Consider the following 21893-nt stretch of genomic DNA (forward strand, 5'->3'; position numbering starts at 1 on the left):
AAGCCTTTCAGGGTCTTGATGCTGACAGTGTGCTACAGACTGCCATGCTACTCTCTGTTTTTCCCCTTCTTGACCTTGCAACACTCATACCCGGCCATAATAAGACAGCTGGGACTCAGTCCTCTGTCCCTCTATTAAAAAGGTAGAAAGAGCTAAAATGCCCTCTCGCCAGGCCCCTACTGGCATGGCAGTGTATTCGGAGGAAGTCTATGGCCAAAATACACAAGCCAGTAAATGAACCCAGCACAATGTGGCTGTCTGTGTACATGCAAATACTTGTGTATTGTTCATGCTCTGCTGTATTAAAAGCAGTATCTCGGCTTTTGTGGCTCCAACACAGATTATGTCACCATGTTAAAGTTACTTTGATCAAGACACAGAATCTCTCCCTCATCTGGGGTTTGTCATAATCAAATTAACTCCCACCAACATCCATCAACCGCTCCCCACCCCCACCCAAAAAGATTACTGAATTCCTGTCAGTGAGGTCATTGCAAAAAAAAAAAAAAAAAAAAAGGTCCGGGCAGACACTGATGCCTCAATGTATAGGGGTACAGGTAGTCATGGTGACAGAAATTTCCAAAAATAAAGGGATTAGTTAATTATCTGTGCCCAGAAACATGTAAACAATACAACCAGATCGATACAAAATATATTTCATTGTCAGAAGAGTGTGAATACCTATCGTCAAGGGAACACCACTGTTTTATCTCCACTAACGGTGGATTTTCTCTTTTGGATGTATTCTGGGAAAATACCAATCTATATTCTACTCATCTTTCCTTTATCTCATCAATCTCAACATTAACAAATTGGTTGATTTAAGAAGGATATATAAAACACTAATTTGTCTGTACCATTCAGAATTATTATCTGCATTAGATTTTGGCATCAGGTATAAGACCCTGACTGGAAAATACTTGATAAAAACACAATTACATCTGTGCCACCTCCACAAAACTCTACTAATGTGCAAACAGTCACAGAGGATATTATGATTTAAGCTTGTTGATACTTACCTTCTACTGAATGTATCATTTAGAGGGAGAAATGGCTTACGAAACTTTTTCTCCTGGATGGAGATGCATGATTTTTATCAGGTATTAAAGAAAAAAATGACATTTCCTGAACATTGCGGTTCTTTGAAAAAAAAAAAACAAGTCTGTAGGCGGATTTTAGTCATAGATATACTTAGTTAAATGAGCTTATAATTACCAAATTATAGGTGTATACCACTGCACCTGGTATTTTGACATTTGACAAGATGCTATCAATGCCGGTTAATCTCTTCCAGAGGATAATTTATTTATGATTCACATAGATTACACTGATGCTGGTTATGAAAGGGGTAGCAGTATTTGTTACAGCAAAGTGTATTTCATATGTTTTGCAGCTGTGATACCCTGGGTCAACAAATTAGAGAAATAATAATGTTTAAATGAGCTGTTAATCTGGGATTGTCCATAATGCAAGTCTTAGAGATCTGCCCCATTTAATATACTGTGGTATCTTTTCTGTCAAACGCTTAGAGAGAGGTTAAAGAAACATTATAAGTTTGTGTTAAGTATGGATATTTACTGTAGCTCCACCAACAGCTCTGCTTCAAAAGATCACGACTAATGAGAGGAATGTCGTCCATACAGTTTGGAGTTGGGGATGGGTGAAGGGGGTGGGGGTGGTGGTCTTTTTTTGCCACTGTGAAGATGGCAGCATTCTTTGGGGGCCAATAACCCAGGGCATATATGCCAGTGCTGACAAAGGTCTGGGGTGTGTGTGTGTGTGTGTGTGTGTGTGTGTGTGTGTGTGTGTGAGGGGGGGGCTTGTCACCGATCCCTCAGAAGGCTAAATTTACCCAGGAGTGATGGGGGCAGGTGGATTCAGCTGGGACAGAGGGTTATGGGTGGTGGTGGAGGGGGGTGGTTGGAAAGAACCAGACCTGGTTTCAGTTCAGACAGAGATCGGGGGCAAACACACAACCCAAATCGGGGGTTTCTATTCAAAGCCAGCTGGTCTGGCTTTATCACATGCGGGACATTTATTTTAGGTAGTTTGTTGGTACTTTTCGTTTTTTCTTTTTATCAACTATCTCCTTTGTTTCAATTTCTTTTTTTTCTTTTCTGAACTGTTTGATTGAGCTGGGCCTCAGCTGGTGCTGCAGGGTGTAACTTCCTGGGGAAGCAGAGAAACGGCACGGGTGAGTTTTCACAGTACACCTATTCCTTTCCTTTTTTCCCTCTCCTCTGAAACTCATTCTGTCAGTGGAAAACCTGTCTCCGTCAGGAGTTCAAACCACACTCTGCACAGTGGGTCATGACATGTTTAACAGATTAAGCCATAATTTGATATTGGAGCCGCTCAGTTTGAACTGCTCTGAAATTTATTTGGAAGTCCTGTTGCCTAATTGTGTCATTATTGCCTCGCTGGATTTGATGAATGATACCTTTGTCGTGTAGCCAAATATAGAAATTACTATACCAGTATGAACAAGGCCAAAAGATACACTTAATTGGTGTTTACTCTGAGTTTTTCCTGCTCTAGACAAAGTAGAAAGACACCAGAGAAGCTCTAACACCGCTGAAGGAGGAGTCAGGTCCCAGCTGTTGCCAATCACCTCTGTGGAGCACTTGGGAAATAACTGATTGAGGCTCCTGGAACTGTGCGTGTTTAAGTTTTTAAAGTCTACATTTTATTTCTCCGAGGCAAGACAAATGGTTTAAGTCGCTACAGTGGAACTTTATAGTGTGTTGTTTCTCTGTTTCTAATTCTTCACAGTCAGTTTAGGTTACTGGTACTTTTAAGGGTAATTGCTTAGAACATCTCATTGCACAATCTGGAATTATCAGTGAGAAAAAGAGCACGGCCTTAACATGCTGTTTGCTTTAGAAATGACTCATTCCCTCAAGGTAGCTACCTTAATGGCATATACACACTTCAGCAGCAGCATGTGTCAAACGGATCGGTGTTTATGACATATTGGGCAAACTTTTGAAACAAAGGAGAAACTTTTGTCATGTTAAATGAACAAAGGTTTCGCAGCAGACCTAAGAAAAGGTCTCTACTGTAGGGAACCCAAAACAACCTAATGGAATTTCAGACTAAACCAAAGGCTTTGTTTGGTTTTAATGAGTGGTGAATGACTCTGTTGGATATTTTCCTCAAACATTTAACTGTAGCTTTTGGATGAAAAAAAAAAAAAAAGAGTATTATTCCTGAATTTGATATCCGCATACTTTCAGTTTTTACGCTGCAGTTTTTTCTTTGGATTTTATTTTGCATCCCATATATTTATTATACAATCTGCTACCACAGCTATAATTAACGGTGATGATGAGAAATCAAACAGCCTTTCTGAGTAAGGCACAAACAAAACTGTAAGAAACCAAAATAGAGGAAATGAACAGATAACAATATATATAAATACAAATAGACATGCACTCATGTCCCTTATTTCATACCTGGGGAGAGTTACTGTCCTCTTGCTATTAACCCAAAGAGGCAGAACCTGGGAAACTTTGACCCAGTTTACAGGAACCGCTCAGTCCTCACTTATTAGCTTTTCTGCCCCTGAATTCCACGGCTTTGATGGTCAGTGGAGTTGAGGAAATGCGTTGTTTTCTTTCTCCGTAGGGTGGAGAGCACTCTTACGCAGTTGCCTCTCTGCCTTTGAAATTCACCTCATCCTGTCATTTCACCTTTAGTCTGTGCTATTAGTTTCATTGTTGCTGTTTTTTGTGCTGTATGAACAGTCTGGGATGCTTGTTTATCTTCACTGGTAATGTCTGAGATGTGAATATAGATGAAATCATTTTATTCATAGTTAGGATACTCACACAATTCATGTCATTCAAAATACAAACGCTTGTTCAGTTTTTAGTGAAATGTAATTCTATGCAGATATGCTTTTTTGGATTCCACTGGTGTTTTTATGTAAATTAATATTAAGGTTAAGATACAGCATAGAAGTAATTTGCTGTTTGTTTTTTCTGTAACAGCCGCTGACAGAAACACAGCAGTACTTAGGGTAGTAGTTAGTTTCCATGGTTATTTGGTCGGCACCACTCATCCAGATGCTCTTGAGTTACCAAAGATGTTACTGTACAAAGAGCAATTCATTTTTAAAACAAATTATCACTGAATCAAGACCTATTACACATATGGAAGCAGTTTCAATTGCGATGGCATGGAAAGCAAAAGTATCTTTGTTCCGCTGTAATGGCTTACAGTAACGGCATAGTAATTTTGCTCTTATTTTTCCTTTTCATTCTCTTCTATCGTCTTTATTATTTAATTTTGGATGATTTCCAGCAGCAGTCTGGCCTCCTGTCTGAAAACTCTCTTTCCATCTACCCCCCTGAGCACTGTCGAGGCCAGAAAACAGTATGACGCTCCGCCGCCACTATACAACGCCTGTGCGCCGGGGCCGCCTAAATCTACAAAACACGAGTGCTGGCGCGAGGCAGCTCTTTTGATCTGCAGCTAATCTCAGTTGCCTGCCTCCCCTCTGATCATGTCTGAATAAGAATGAGTCGGGGGTGATCCTGGAGGCACAAAGAGCTTTAGACGCTGCCGCTCGTCTGCTGAGCTCCACCGTGTAACACGGGCCTGCGCCTATGGTCGCTAGGCCTCGCTATCAAACATCAGAGCTGGGGAACCCTCATTTAGACACACATTATATTCCGCTCCACTTGCTTTTCTTCACAGTGAGATGCTATCAGCTGCTTGTTGAGAGTGTGGGAGAAGTTGCACAGCCATGCTGAGTGATCTTTAATTGTCAAGGGAATTGGCTGAGGTCAACAGCTGCAGGAGGGACTTCTGCTGTGTAATGGTTACTATGGGAATTGGAAACAGTGATGACTGTAGGCTTTTGTTCTATGACTTAATGTATGAACATACAGGTTAGGCCCCTGCCACTCAAACATACTCAGTATTATCAGTAAAATGGTGATCAAAAGAGTAAAAGAATAAAATAGTGGATTGTAAAATACAAACAAAAATCTTGTGTTGTTGATGCTACTTCTCAACCTAGACAGATCTATGTGTTATCTAATCCCTGATCTGAAATCAAAAGGATATTTTACACAGACATTAAAATTTTTTCAATGAGTTTAGTCTGTTATTGCCTGAAATCTTTTTCACATTCCTACATAGAGAATGGAGCTGGCAGTTATTTATGATATGATCAATTGGTTGATGATTCTTTTCAGGAGCTGCAAAACGATATGATATCAAATTTAAAAAAAAAAAACTACATCTGTAGCACTGTTCACAGCCACTGAAAATGACTTAAAATGAGGGAGGAGACACTATAATTCCTCCAAACTAAGCAACCAAATAGATTGCCATTGCCTTCCAAAATGTTCATACTCTCATAGTGTTTTCTGATCTTTATAAATACGCGTTATAAAATATATTCCTGTGACTGTTTTCTGAGCTGACACCACTGTGGTTAAGTTTTGGTGGGGTTTAGTCACAACACTTACTTGGTTAAAGTTAGGGAGAGATGGTGGTTTGAATTCAAGAAGAACTATCGCTTAAGTTTAGGGAATGATTGTGGTCATGGTTAGAAGAAACCAATGTTGACAGTTATAGGAAATGGGAAACAAATAATGGTCTCCGATGTCAAAGTCATATGCTACATAACATCTCGCTACCCTTGCTTCCCAAATCAACAACTGTCTTAATTTGCACAGCCACAAGAGGTTTTTCTGGTGAGAAATATATATGAATGTGTAACTGTGAACCATACTTGGCTAGTTTATGTCATTCATATCATTTAAACTTTCACATGTTGATCATGGAACTTGCTCAAATGCAGGATCTATTCTATTGCTGCATATTTAACATTAATAATAATAGTTCAGACAAAGCTTTCGCACCACTTCAGGAAACACCGGTAGGCACCCCTCGAATAGAAACAAAAAAAAGAGTAACATTGGCATCTCCTCTTTATGGGCACAATTAGAGAAAGGGCAGTGAGAACAATGAAATAACTGTGCTGGAGCAGTTCATAGGGAATTACTTTCCAACCATTGAAAAAGAGGAAAAATCATTAGCAGAAACTGACTCTCTTTTTTTCCCCCCTCACATGAAGCAATCTAGTAGAGACAAAGAGAACTTTGAGTCCCTGATATACAGACAAAGTGTGGTAATTACACTTGCTACAGCATGGAGAAGACACAGGAAGAGGAGGAGAGTAGAGAGAAGTGCCAAAATCAGGGATTATAATTAAAAACAAATTAAAATAAATATAATTAAAATGTTTGCATGTGGCTTACTAGTACTTAATTTCTGTTCAAATAAAATGACCTTGCTTAAATGTTTAGATGATTACTCTAAATGAAAATGTTATTACATTATCCACCACATAGCGCGTTTAAAAAACAAAAATACTGGTTAAACTTTGTATGGGGGATACCTCCAGTTAACCCATGCGATAAACCAGTTTATTCTGTGGCGAGAGGGATGCATAGCTCCCCTGCAGGCAGCACATTTAACTACACAGCAGTGTCTGAATGCAGCTCTATAGAAACAATGTGCTTATATAGCAGGTGGCACACTGATGGCATCATTTATGACATAGATAACATTAAAGCCATTAAAGCATTTTGATTGTAAAATCAGTGAGCAGTCTTGACAGTTTCATTAAGTTAATTAATCTGCAGATATCAAGCCTGAATAATCAAATAATATATGTAGTCAACAGCTGCTCATTCTTCTAAATGTTTTTGGGATGTTTGTCTTATGGAAGTCATTTATAATCGTTCATTAATGAACGATAATAAATGAGCGGTGGTGCGGTTTGGTCTTTGAAATAAACTTGATCCATATAGAAGAAAAAAAGTTTAATAAGTGTCAAAATCTCATTTATATTCCCAATAAACGTATCGATCATCTTCCTCACTTGGGTTTTGTGTATCTCCTGTTAACAAAATGTCAAAAGTTTTCAGCATAAAGATCAGTGTGAATTTTCTCAGAAGGCACCACTGTGGGTGTGAGTGCATGTGTGTGTGTATCTGTGTGTGTGTGTGTGTGTGCCTGTATCTATGTACACACATACCGTGTACATGATAGGATAACAAAGTGAAGAAGCAACAGGTCTGATCAGCAGCTCACCCGTCGGCGCTGTGTCCCAGCCAGTCAGCGCAGTCACAGGACCATGGGGCTTTTCCTATGATGTAACTGGAGCATCAGGCAGAACAAAGGGAGAGCTTGTTGTTCAGCTTGTGCCTCATCCATAATGCATAAAAGGTGTACAGACAGAATACTGTTGGTTAAACACGACACATGCAAATCAGCAGAGCTGTCTGTCGTTTGACACTGCTCAGTAAGGGGTCGTTATGTGGCCATTACAGTTTCAGAACCCCTATGGTATTATTGCATACAACTCCGTTTTGTATGGTTTGATCCAACAGTGAACTGTAAGGATAAGAAAGTGCATGCAATGGTACAGTGAATTTCATGCTGGCCAGACACAGTTAGTAGCCAAACCACACAGAAAAACTGTGTTATGGAAATTAACGCTCTGTATGGTTTCACTGAAAAATGAGTCATACCATTTTGGAACAGAGCAGCTAATGATAAGTGGACAGAGCTTTTTTTTTTTTATTTAACTACAGAAATTACAGCTGACCAGAGCTGGAACAGGTAAAATTGCTGAGGTGGCTTTATGTTTATGAGATATGTGGGATCATTTAATGTCCAAAATGTGCAGATAAAATAAATGATTATTGAGTGATTTCTTTACTTTGTGAAAGTGACAAAGTGCTTGAATGTATGTGATATGCCGCTCATTCAAGTACAACACCATATCTATGTATATAAAAGTGTTATTTATATATAACATATTCATGTTAAGGTAATTACCACAAGGTGCTAGAGTATATGGGCTCGAGTCAAAAACAGTTTGAACTTACTGCTTTACTTCTTTCTTTCAGAATTATTATTGTAATATTACCTGCAAGCTAAATTTAGAAAGGGGCCTGGCACCTTTATATTACAAAAGCTCATTTGAGTGTACAAATAAATACTTCCCCAGAATCATGAATTTCTTTGTATTATATATTTTGTAATATGAGGACGTATGATTTCAGTTAATTAAGTGATTTTCTCACCTTTGCTCCCATAATTATATTGTACAGTGGTACAATTCCTGTGACTATAATTACTGGTGATATTGCCCTCTGAGTTTCATTATAAACCTTATTAATAAGGAGGAACGCTTTGGATGACTTACACAAAGACCAGGCGCAGATCGGCAGGGAAATGTCTCTCATCTCTCCTACAAGTGTGAGATGACTTCTGAGGCAGGTATGTTTTTGCCTCAGAACAAAACCCAGATGTTCAAGCTGAACAAGTGCTGTACACCGTGGATTTCATCTGTTAACAGGAACAAAGAATGAATGAAAAAAGATGGGTAGGTTGTAGGATGTGTTAATTTTTTGCAACAAAAAAAAAAAAAAAGAAAGAAAAGGAAACATGAAGATAATATAAAAAAACTGTTGTAAATGACAGTAAATTCAAAATTTTTGTATAGGCATTTCCATCCCCCCAACTCTAACATTTAAGAGGAAAAATAATATCTTTAGTTATAATTTTCAGCGTAATGTATTGAGGCTTAAATCTAAAAATGTTGGCACTGGGACTGCCCTTCAAACACTCATATCGGTATAACCGTGAGACAGACAAACACACAAACACCTAAACACACACATACACTTGCAGACGTGAGATCTATAGATCCCCAGCTGAGCCTATGAGTTAAATTGGCCTGCAGGTCTGTCTGTACCCCCTGTGAAGAATTTGGTCGTCAAATCATGTAGCATCAATCTCCTGTCAAAACACCAAATGTCTCTCAAATTCATTAGGGAATGGACGCAGGAAAAATGAGTGAAAGCGGTAAATACCAAATAAAGCTGGAAGCATCCTCAGACATATTCGACACAACAACAAATACTCCATGTGTCTCGTAGAGCTTCTGTAATAGCTGGGTAATTCTCAGGAGCAGTGAGGCAGAGTGCTTGACAACATCATCTACAGTGACAGGCAGATTGTGTTTTCACGTGAGCAGGATCGACAACAGATTGCACTGAGCCCGGGCTGTTCCTGTTTGCCCTGGAAATGTGTTTGTGTTTATCTTTTGCTTGAGAGAGGCATTCCTTTCTTTCTCCCTCCGTTACAAAAAAAAAAAACCCACACATTTTCAGACGAGCTTTTCTGCATGTGAGTGTGTGTGTGTGTGACACATGCTGTGAAGTGACTGCCAGGAGAGGCTTAAGAAACAATCCAAGCAAGATCAATATCAGCAAACCGCACTTATGTGTTTGACTTAACATCCAGTCGCAGTTTCCCCTCTTCTCTTTTAATGCACGGTTGATGCCAAACCTCACGAAATTGCATTTACCCAAAAGCCTAAAGTGTGTGTATACACGCTGTGACATATTTGAAATTACATAATTGTTTTGGCAAACTGTTGATTTTTCTCCATCAGGCTTTGATGACACTGTCAACCCACACTTGAACACACACAAACACGCACACATTCAAACCCCTCAAAACATAAGCTAGGGACAGTGGCTAATGAGTTAGACTGGGGAAGTTTCACATGGCAACAAACTAATAAGCTAGTTTGTTTTAATTAAGGAGTTAATACTTTGGCTCGAGATAACACAAACCGCAACCAACAATGGGTAACCTACAACAGACTCATCTTGTTTGCACGCACACATTGTGTATCTCCAAATTAGCCGTGACACCCTCCGAATGACACAATACAAATGTAATTGTAATTTGGCTACAATGCTTTCAGCTGTTCCACCATATTTACATTTAGCCGTTGACCCACACTCAGTAGTCACAAGAGCAAAATATGCAGTAGGTCTTCCCTACTTTGCATTAAATGTGTGAGCATAGGATGAAGCTGTTAGTGCACCTTCACTATAAGTTCATCCCTGTAGACAAGTCAGACAGTCATTTATGAATATGCATGAGCCAGTGTTTGCCTGGTTTAATGATTTTTCACCATTCAAATGTATTCAATCCACCTCCCCCCATTTATTTCTCTGTATTTCATATGGTCATTAAACACACACACACACACACACACACACACACACACATATGGATCCTGCACACTACAGTATGTGCAAGGTGTGTGCACATACATGAAAACAATTACCATTTCATTGGCGGGTTCACTCTCTCCTCTCCTCCTCACACTTTCCTGTGTTACTTCTCCTCGCAGGTGCCAACCAAAGACAACCTCAAGCATTGTGAACACTGAAAGGACCTCTCTCCGATGAATCGCTGATAGGCAGCGAAGAAAGCTACGAGACTGAGGGGCACGCACGAAGGCAGACAAAAGAACCCTAAATGTGGTATGTACTATTACGCAAGCACCCATAGGTGCCAATACATCAGTGACAGATTCAAGACAGTTGCCAGTAGCACACGCCAAGAGGTCTGAAAGGAGGAAATCGTGTCTGTTAAGGGTGTCATATCTGTATGTTCCATACACTCTGATATGTGATGCCATTGATGTCTGCCATGTTGCATTTATGAACCCACTGTGTCTAACAGACTACACTCTATTGATTATTATGGAGGTCTGGGGGCCAGAGGAAATGCTATTAAAGATTAAAGGGTCAGGTGATGTGAAGGTGGTATCCCGAGTCACCAGACACCAGCGGCTTCAGTTACAGCCTGTAATGTTCACCCGTCAAGCAGATTAGCCAGCTTGATTTATTTATTAACTGATTGCATGTCCCGCCATTTCCTACCCCAACTGACTGACTGGGTGGCTGGCTGGATCCATGGCTTAGGCTTCACAGGTGAACTTCAAGGGAACGGAGCGATTAAGGGTGCTGCTTGGTGTCCACTTACGCTTCATGCAGTCTGTAGTGACAGGCATGTACTTTAAAAGTTAAGCGAAGCTTTGAGGGAAACTCTTTGCTGTTTGTTTGCAGTTAAACAAAAAAAAGTGGTGTTGGACTAATATTGTCAGATTAAAACTCAACAAAACTGTTTTTACTATGAAAAGTAAAAAAAAAAAAAAAAAGGAAGGACAACACTGTCCTTTTATTTTTTATTTTGGAAATTGTAAGTACGACTTCTGACACCCATAATAATCAAAAGCTAGGATTGTATATTTCCTTTATATGAAGATTTATGGAAACTCGAGAGTGAGACCTGGTGATATTTGAGTACAACAGGCTTCATTCAAGACAGCCATTAAGCATCTTTAAAATGATACGGCCCCCATATAATGTGAGTATAATAGAACTGTGGTATTACAAGGCCTATCAGGGATACATCTCGGCACAAAAAGCCATTTCGCTGCCTGTCTGTGTCTTATCTGAAGTGGCAAACTTGCTGTTCTAATTGTTATCTTCACACTAATAGAGTGGATGTTTTGAAATCATTTGGTTGGATGGATAGAGGCTTGGTAATTCCCCCATGCTTACTGTCTGTGTCAGGGCTTATCTGTGGGAGATAGCTGGGTCCTGGAGAATGATTGGCAGCTTGCAGGAGGTGGAAAGTTTGTAGTGACTCAAAAAGGGAGGCAGCATTCATGCTGCACAGACATGGAAGAAATTAACTGAAAATTAAATGATGGTATTGTTTTTCAGTGATATTTTTATGAGTTGATCCTACTTTTTAAATGTTATCACATTGCAAGAAAAATTTAGGGTAGTATAGTAATGAGTCTTAAAGTCATTTCCTTAAAATAACAGTGGGTTGAGATTATTCATGTCTTTGCAGCAAGCTGTTTCATGTTGTTTCTACCATGACATTTTATTGAGTGGGGAAGTGTTCAGTGTTTCTTAAAACATTCTGAAACAAGTGAAATAAGCAGGTTTTTTAAAGTTTTTGGGGGTAAGACTTGCCATTTGATGTTACATGCATGAAACAGCAGGCGAAAACTGCATCTGCCAGAGCAAAAACATCAACTTTTGGCGGTACGGATTTAGCTGTCTAAAGTCGGCTGCAGACGCTTAACGTGCTCTCAGTTGCTCCATTAGTTAAAGCACACATTCCCCATCATCTTCCTCTAGTGGTCCTCTCTGAGCAGTTAATTGTGCGTCCACTCTATCGGGGCCGGCGCGATAATAACGCATTAAGAGCCGTGCCTCTTTCATTAAAGTAGAGTTGGGAAATGTGAGACCGCCCCCTTTCAGGAGTCAAAAAAAAAAAAAAAAAAAAGGAGAGGGAGAGAGAGGAAATCGATTATTTCGCCTCGTACTAAGACTGGAGCGGGTTTAGGGAAAGACTCGGTCAGGATTGTGGGAAGGAACAGAAACAGCCTCTCAACATCACCGACAACCTCCAGACGTCCAGCAGTACACCAGCAGCAACACCGCTACACCGCTCCACCGGGTCCCTCTCCGCTCACCGGCACCTCGCAGAGACCAGGCGAAGCGTCCTCGCCGCCTCCTGAGCAGACACTGTCCGATCAGAGAGAGAGAGGGAGGGTGAGAGAGAGAGAGAGAGAGAGAGAGAGAGAAACCGAGAGAGAGAGAGAGTGAGGGAGAGAGAGAGAGAGAGAGAGAGAGAGAGAGTAGTTTTCTCTGACATTATAGAGACTCCTACCACCTACTGTAGGTTACTTTTTTTCCTCCCGGCGACGTCCTCTGCTAAGTTGCGCTCCTGGATTTTAAGTGCGTCTTGGCGAAGTCCGTCCCCATCAAGCAGCGGCTTCAACCTTCCTGTCAATCGGCCGGACCAGACAGCCGGCGGACCGCTTGTTGTATCTTTCACTTCACCCGGACAAGATTTCATGCGAAATAAAGTAAGTAAAGCGTTCACACCACTTGCCACTCACTCGTAAACATCCACAAGACACGTTGCATCATATGATCTTCATTTTAATCTTCCAGAAGGAAACTTGGGTGCTCTATTTTGATGCGCGCTGCCTCCTTCTACAAAGTAAAGTAACTGCGTCTATTGATTTGTTGTGACCCTGATCGACTTATGGCGGTGACAACTATGTCATATAATTACAGGCTGACATCAAATATCTGTTTATGGTCTATTAGGAGTGTAAAGGTCTGTCTCGTGTTTTAGGCAGTGTGACTTGTGTCGACCTTGTGTAGCTTTCTCGTGTCCACATGCAGGCGCACAGCCCCAAAGCCACAGCTACTGAATAAGCTGTCCTCCTCAATATAACATGATATAGCATGTTCTACTCTTCTGCGCTATGGGATGGCACATGAAAAGTTGCACTGATAGTTTAAATTGTAGAGTTTAACCTGCCTGGCGCATAAATTTAAACCAAATAATATAACAAGAAACTTAAAAAAAAAAAAAAAAAAAACTCAGTGAAAGACAACCGGGAAAAATTACATGTAGTTCAGAAGTTTTCATATTTCAGATAATTTGCTGCTTTAAAGCAACAGAATGGAGGGAAGCTCACCAATCATAAGATGGCCTTTGTGGATATATTGTACTGTAATTCTTCACCAGTAGTTTAAAACTGAGGTGCACTGATCACAATTGTGTTGATACACATTAAATCTGGATTACCTGCACACAATCAACTTTTATGAATATATTAGAAAATAATAAACGATGTAAACAATAATTTCCAAACTAGAATACAGGAGAACACAGTCTGTCAGACATATTTGAAGGTTGATTCGTGCAGACCACAGGCACAGTGATAACAATGCTGTAAATCAGTGTTTTTCAGAAGGTTAAAGCTGAATTATAATTTCTTCTCTGTGACTTTGAGACTGGGATTGTTTAGGCTTAATTTCACCAGAGTGAGAATAATATATTCATACAGTAAGTTTAGCTCAGTCTCATGTGGCACAACTGAACCTGTTGCAGTCAGAGGATTAATAATGACACCCATAATTAACCTGTGGCAACTTTCACAGGTTGCAGCTTTTGAATTAAAATTAGATGTATTTGTTTTTCAAGCGTGGATATGCGGCCCACTGATGAAATGTAAAGATGCACTATGAGGATGGGAGTAAAATTTAAAATGACTACAGCATACTTAATTTTAATTTAGACTGATTGTGGTGCTGGGTAGGTTGTGTGCATGTAACTCATGCTCATTAACGGAAGCCAAAAAGTAAATCTCTATCCCCAATTTCATGTTAATTTGCTCTTAAGCAATTAATGAACAGCAATTTTATCTCTGTAATAAATACTGTCCATTTTAAAAGTTAAAAAAATGCCATTAATGTAGAGATAGCTCCATTTTCTGAAACTTAATAAAACTAGTGTAATATTTCCAGCATATTTAGAGATGTATCAGAACTATTAAATTTGAATTATGATTTATTAGTTAAATATTTTGAAGGCACTCTGGAAAAGTACAGTTTTTAAGTGATAAAATGTTGCTGTCTACTCCAGCATATTGACCTAATTTGTGACTCTGTGAAGAGCGTACTGCATACACTAAGTCATTTACTGCTTGATTGCATTTTACAGTTAAAAAAAAAAAACAGCCTTTATAAAGTATATGCAACATCTAAGATAAATTTTTTTCATTTTAAGATGGTGTAGTGTCCTGTGCATTCTTCCATTACTTTTTACATCAATTTATGCTGCTTTATATGAGTTGTTTACTTATGAAAAAAAAATATAAAAGTATATTAGTCTATAAAAAGATTTTACACATGGCCTCCCCTCTTGTGCCCATCGTCAATGAAGTTGTTCTGTGTGGCCTGTCTGGCCTGTTGCTCTCTTGGGATTTAGCGTTAGGTTAATCCGCTCAGAGGAAGGTGAGCGCTCGCATGTGGACCCACGATTACACACAGAGGACTCTGTCAGCCAAGCTCTGTAATCTCAGAGACCCTGTACAAACACACACACACACACACACACACACACACACACACACACACACACACACACACTCATGCATGCACGTATGCAGTCGCACGCAAACACACACAAATGCATACAGACAAAAGCATGGTCTGTCTCTTTCTCTGTCTCTCTCTCTCTGTCTTCATGTCAGGCACACACAGTTTCACACACAAGCACACACCGACACCCACACTATCTGGCCTGCGCTGCCTTTGTTTCTCTTATTCTCTTAAGACCTCTCCCTCTTGACAAATCATTTGGGATTTTGGGTGCTGATTCACAAAACCAACAGTGACAACACACTCTTACCCTTCTCACAGAGAGGGATTAGAAGGTCACGTGTCCCTGTGATTGGCCAGAGCATTGAGCCGATTGTCAGGGCACTTTGCTGTACACCAGGGGCTCAGTAAAGCTTTAGTTAAGTGAAGGAAAGGGACACATTGTGTGCCATGGTCAGAATTTTGCCATGTGTTTTAAAAACACTTAGTCAAAATCAACATATGACGAACTGTTACTAGTCTGATACTTTCACTATCTTTAATCATAAATGTCTAATATAATGGCCATGAATGTGTGAATACTTAGTTTTACTGGCAGGCCGAGATAAGCTTGACCAGACAGAGAGTTTGCATTTGAGTGCTGTAAAATTTGTGCCATCTTTGAAAAAAGAAGGGGTAAAAGTATACCTCTGTCCTGCCTCATAGCATAAACATTTTGTACTGTACAGAAGGCACATTTCAAGATTCTCTCCTTATGGAAACCCAGATCTATGAAAACATTATTCTTAATGGAAACATCAGAAGCATTTATGTTTAAGCAAATAATTTAATAGCCCCTTTTGCTATGCTTTAAAGTTTTTTTTTTTTCTCTAATGGTTTCAAATATTTTGGAAAGGGTTTGCAAAGTTTGCTCAGTTAAACATCAGTAAAACACTCATTTGCAGATTGCAGGTTGGCAAGATCTGGAGGTAGATATTGAAGAACTGTAATTGGACTTCATGCCCTTTGGGTCAGACAAGAAGGTAATATAAGAGTCAATTGTAGAGAATCATATTTACCTCATATATAAGAGGCACATAATATCTTTAACTGTCAAGAGACATCCCTGTATATCCTGGAGATAATACAGTACATTTTGGGTTTTGCTGCTTTCATATAAATGTTAGACAGCACCCCTTAAAATCCAAATGTGAAAGAGTAAAGATAAGCTCTCTTTGTTAGTAAATTTATCTGACACAAATAATGTGGAACTGTTCAGACTTTTGGTTAGAATAACTTTTTTTTTTTCTTGCCTGTTTATAAGCAGATGAAAATACTTAAGTTTTATAATAACTCAAGGGCTTGTTGTATTCTTGTTTATTGCACAAGGCAGGTGTTCCCTCTTTTGCAACATGGGAGGAAAAGTCTCCTTTTCTCGTTTTTATACATTTTTATAGCGCCAATGAAAAGCATCGGGCTCAACCTCACCATGTGTTTATTTACTCATTTTGAACAGATCTCCCTTTCATTGTCCTAACTGTTGTGCATGTTAGAAATGTTTACCCAAACGTTTCTTTGCCTTAGGAGCACTGTCTGTGTATGTTCATAAGAGCTGCAATTACTCATAAAACTTGAAAAATAATAATCTAAAGTAAATAACACAGTCCTTGAATGGTTTATGGTGGATTGAATGCATATATTTGAATATGTCCTGGTTTATGCATAATGATGCAAAGTCTTCTTCTGTCTCTATCTAGTAATTAGCGGTGACGTTCAGCAACTTTCTCTGTACGCTGTAAGTGGATGGGGGTGTATGGGGTTTGTTCACTGGGGTGTTAAAGATCACAGAGGAATATATCAGCCTTTGATGTTTAATTGTATTGTAAAACACACTTTAGAATATTTCTGCATAAAGTAGACTTCTGGCTGTGCTGTGCTTTGTGTTTGCTGTTTCTTTGTGTGTTTGTCTGTCAGTATGTGCCGTGTGTCTGGGAGATGTGTGTGTGTGTGTGTTTGCGTGTGTGTGTGTGCGTGTGTGTGTGTGTGCGTGCGTTCAAGTTTGTGTCTTGTCTCCGTCTGTTTGTGCGTCAGAATGTTTGTGCTTTTGTGTTTTTTTTTTGTCTTGAGTTTTGTGAGGTTGTTGCTGGTGTATATTCAAATGAAAATGCGTGTATTTCTTCTTCTCCTTTATTCTCGCACTGAGGAGGGTAGGATTTGATGTCTGGGATGATGGAGCAGTCTGGAAAACAGTGTCAGTGTGAGGGCTGAAAAGGCAAACTGAGAAGACAGATGCACAGAGAGACAGAGAAAAACACACACAGAGAGAAAACGTAGATAGAAATCTATTTGAGCTGAGGTGAGTTAAGAGCAGAGCGGCAGAATATTTGGCCTCAGATCAGGTATTCTTCATTAAAGAGTAATGCCTTTGTGATGTCATGTTTAACACACTGATCTGGATGAACAGGATGTCCTGCCTTCTTCTTCCTGTTTCCCGTTTCCTGCTTGGCCTGTTGGTCATTATGGCAACAGCTGCCTGCTGGGTGGTCTGTGCTCAGCAGTGCTGGCCGCAAAATCATAGTGTCAGCTGCAGCCCACCTAAAGAGACACCCAAAACACCTCACCATACTTGAGGCCTGCTCCCTGAAATATTTGGACAGAGAGTGAGTCCTGGGAGGCAAGAAGACTGGAGGAGTGCAGGGAGCAGAGGATTGTGAGTGATAAGACAAAAGAGAAACATTTAGACTAGAAGAGAGTTTGCATTTCTTTGTCTAAACATTGGATGGTTCAGATCAGGCTGAATGTCTCAGCATCAGCATCAAGACTTGGTGTTTCATGTTAAAATGAGACTTAAATGAGAACTAACGTGTTTATAGATGACTTTCCCGGCCAGACACTCGCTTTAGTTGCTCTCGTGTGAGATTTTAAAAAATTTTTTATTCAGCATCAGTGTAGCAGACAGAATCCGCACAGCCTAGTCAGCCTGCTAATACCACATACAAGTGTATATCTGTAATACCTGCTCCAAACATGCTGTGCGGTAAATCCAGAATTAACTGGGAATCCTTTTTAGTGAGTTTGAGGGGTTAGTTTGAGGGAGAAGTGTTTGCTGTCCACATGCATAAATCTGACGACGGGAAGGCATGTTCCATGATAAAACACAGTACCTGACCTGTGAACGGTGAGGGGCAACTTCTAACCCCTAATATATTTTCAGAGAGAGACCCCCCCCCTCTTCTCACCATCTCCCTTTGGTGTGGCACACATATGGACTACACCCAATGCCAAAAAAAAAAGAAAAAAAGAAAAGAGGTGTAGAGATGGGGAGAGAGTGAGAAAAAAAAAAGTAAAAATGTTTTCCAGTGGCTGTAATTTATCTTTGTCACGACTGCAACATAGCCGAGTCATTCTGCAACATAGTCCGGTGAGACGCACAGAGGTAGCTCTGTGCCTTGGCCTCACACAAGCTCACATCCATCTGAAACCCCTGCTCACTCGGCTGCCACAATCTCCGTCGCTGCCGCCACTTCTCCCCATCCACGCCGCCGCCGCTGCTGCTGCTTCTCCTGAGCTCCACATTGCTATCGGGTATTTTTAGCAGATCTTGTGTTCACACTGGATTCAGAGGAATAAGGACTCGAATTTTACCCAGTCAGGCTTTTGTTTGATGTTGCTCTTGTAATGAAACAGTGTCACACTAAATTTCCAATAACAGGCAAGCGCGATTGATATATCTATCTCTTTTTCCTGCTCCAAGAGGAGGTACATTACAGTCTTAAATATGATGCTTGTTTTTCACCGTAGAGTCTCAGATATCCAGGCAAAGTCTGAAACATCAGGCGGTTTGCTGTTCAACTCCGGGGGGAGCGTGCTGTTGAAAATGCTGTTAACACCGTCTAAGTTGAGAAAAAGCTATATAAGAATCCACGCTCAGTGCTCTCCCTCTTCCGCAGAGCACACAGCTTAACCAGGCGGTGTCCTGCCAAAGTCCACACCAGTGTTCCTTTCCACTGTCATCTGTGCCATTCCCACACCAAAGGCCAGCCTGTAAAATAATGCGCAGCACAGGACTGTTTTCAACACTTACATTACTCAGCTGACCAAAAAAAAAAAAAAAAAAAAAAAAAGTCAGTAGAAAGCAGGACAAAGAAATGTACAGAAAGAAAAGTGCGTCGAGAAAGACAAAAATGAATTGTGTTTAAACTTTTCAGCTAAAGTACATCTGAAATCAAACTTAATAACACGCAATAAAGTACAGCAATATGAAGTGCCCCGAGGGGGGAGAAGGGTGAAGCAATCTCCCCCCACCCCCCCCAAACACACACACACACACACACACATATACACACACACACACACACACACACACACACATACACATTCACACCCCTTTCTCTCTCTCAGTCAATTTTTTTTTTTTTTTTTTATACACTTCTTTTCGGCCCAGCTCCTTCTGCTCCGTGATGTATGGCTTTTTCCTACAGTGGCTCTTCCAAAGTGCAGCTCGTGATGTCATTAATTTTATTCATACTTTATGGATGCTCTGTCTGGAAAAAAACGAGAGAAAAAGGAGAGGGACGATGTGAGGAGAGAGGGAAGAAGATCGAGGGAAAGAGAGAGAGAGAGAGAGAGAGGAGAAGAGATGGTGTTGCGGAAGGAGATTTTCAGTGCAGTTGCATGTATAATGAATGAGGGGGCACTTTGTTTGAAACTCCAGCCCGGCGCTTCACTTCAAGGTTTGCTGGGCAGAGTGGGGCCTTGTGATCTCACACCAGCCACTCTCTTTATCCTGCCAATAGATGCTTTCACCTGGCACTGTGGTTCGACCCAGCGGAAAAACAAATAACCTTGTGTGTGTGTGTGTGTGTGTGTGTGTGTGTGTGTGTGTGTGTGTGTGTATAAGAGAAACACAGAGAGAGAGAGAAAGGGAGAGAGAGAGCACTGACAATGGAACGAGGGGTTGTGTAGAAAGGGTGAGGAGCGGGTGAGAGAGGAAAGAGGTGAGTTTGTATAACAGCAGCAGTGCAATGACGCCCAGACGATACTGAGGAGAATACTGGCACCCAGCCCACACTTCCTAAATAGTGCTCTCTACAGAAATAGCTCAGCCTTGATATTGACTTTTGTCTGCTGTGTATGTGTGTGTGGGGATATGCACATTGGGAGGACAGAGATGGTTTCATTGTCTAGTGAGGAGTTTTTCCACTTCGTTAATGTCTGTTAATGATTTTTGTATGCTGAGGTCGGATGTTTCTGATCCTGGTGTTTGTGTTTGTATGTAAAGGAGTGAGCCGCCTTTATGATTTAGGATAAAAATGGCCTCCGTCTTATTTTTGGCCCTGTGCTGGACTCGTGGTTTTATAAATAGCTGAGGAAGTGCGGGGGATACCTGTCGTGGCTCCAGCCTCCCTCCAGTAGACTCCCAGCGCCTCCACGTCACATCCATCCACCGCCGGCCCTCTCCAGGCTACGGCAGAGCAGCCCCCTCAGGGGCCGAGCAAACAGGATGGGACTCAAATTGAGGGTGTGAGGAAATCAGTCTCTAGAGTAAAAGACAAAAGGGCTCGCAGCTCAGCATGAGCAGCCTGATCTGACACTGTCAGATTTTGTAAAGTACCGATTAAAAAAAAAGAAAGAAAAAAAAAAGACTACAAGTTAATTTCTCTTTACAAATAGTGAGCAGGCTATAAGGCTTCAAGAGGAGTGTCAAGATGGCAACACAAGAGTATGTCTTCAAATTGAGAACTGTGTTTTTTTGACACTTAGTCTATGACTTTAAGGTCATAGGGTGGTTTTCTCTCCTCTCTGCTGTATGCCGAGGCATCTTGTTAATTTCATTTCAGCATCTCGTTATCTTTCTGTCTTTGCCTCACTGCTGAACACTGTTTCCCTCGCATTCTGCTCTCACTTACGGGATGATCTTGTTTCACATTTTTGAAGGGAGTGAGAGTTTTTGGATTTAGAGACCATTTGATAAAAAAGAAAAAAAGAAAAAGTAAACAAACTTGTGCTTTACTGATAATGATACTAGGTTTGAGAGTAAACTAAGTTATAGTCTGTATATGTAACATTTATTTATGAATAGGTTTAGATTACCATGGGTCAAACTAATTTTAAATGTGTCACTTATGTGGGCAGATAACAGCCTATCCTCTACCAGGCATCATAGTCCTTCATTGAACCATCTAATTATTTGTTCTTGAGTCTATATTTTCACCGTGAGATGCTCCTCTATCTGTTTAACTGTCACCCAAGCACAAGTGTTTGAGTGTGTCTAGTATAAAGTGGAAAAACAGTCTACGTAAAGCCTGTAATTCATTTAAATATGAGCATCATCCTTGCTGCATCCTAGTCTTAGCTCAAGATATTGTTCACCCTCTAAATGAGTGGCACTCTGCACATCTTGGCCCCTCACAATAGAGGCCCCGTAATCATATTAAGAGTGGGACAGAAAGAGAGGGAGGGAGAAATCTTTGAAAAGCTTTACTGCCCTTGGTGGACTGTGTCTTTACACAGCGTACGAGAAATCATTCTTTTCTTTTTTCTTTTTTTTTTGAATGCGCCCCCCCCCCCCCCCCCCCCTTCTCTGTGAAGGGAATTGTGCTGCCTGTTATTAATGTGCTTTTGACAGCTTAATTTGATAAGCGGGCTACTTGTTAAAGAAGCCTTGGATTGTTCTCATAGAAAGAACACGCTTTTTTTTCCCTCCCATGTTCTTCAAAATGCTGCCGCACAGTCTGTCGATGACCCAGTTCTGAGAGATGGTCGAAAACAAGGAAGAGCAGTGCAAAATCCACAGGGAGAAGGAAGGAGAGAAGGCAAGAGGGTAGCGGGAGAGGGAGAGAGAAAGATAGAGTGAGAAAGGATACTATAAGTAAGAAAGGCACTTGTGGGAAGTTAACTCAAATGCTTTTCTTTCTTCTCTCTCCCTTTCGCCTCCTCCACTCTTCCTCCTCCTGCACTGAACAGCCTACCTTCTTGGGCTCCTCTTCCCTGTAGTCTAATCGGAAGAGAAACGGTGGGAACGATAACGGGGATTAGCTTCCACTGCTCGCCAGCTCCCCTTGGTTAAGTACACGTGTAATGAGTTGTTTATTTGGG

At 40.6% G+C, this 21893-nt stretch overlaps 1 protein-coding gene across 12 annotated transcripts in view; it reads left to right on the forward strand.

Moving 5' to 3' along the window:
- The first annotated feature begins 1941 nt into the window (after positions 1 to 1941).
- mef2cb (myocyte enhancer factor 2cb) overlaps positions 1942 to 21893 on the forward strand; it is a 74659-nt gene continuing 54707 nt past the window's right edge. For 6 of the 12 annotated variants that reach the window (XM_056377135.1, XM_056377136.1, XM_056377137.1 and 3 more), the window contains exons 1-2: positions 1943 to 2194; positions 10241 to 10373. The gene's annotated coding sequence lies outside the window, so the exon portion shown is untranslated. Of the gene's footprint in view, positions 2195 to 10240; positions 10374 to 11608; positions 12785 to 21893 lie in introns of those variants that run through there. The other 6 variants (XM_056377133.1, XM_056377139.1, XM_056377141.1 and 3 more) reach the window with 4 other exon arrangements.

The sequence above is a fragment of the Seriola aureovittata genome, chromosome 5 (assembly GCF_021018895.1).
Source record: "Seriola aureovittata isolate HTS-2021-v1 ecotype China chromosome 5, ASM2101889v1, whole genome shotgun sequence".
Lineage (NCBI taxonomy): Eukaryota > Metazoa > Chordata > Actinopteri > Carangiformes > Carangidae > Seriola > Seriola aureovittata.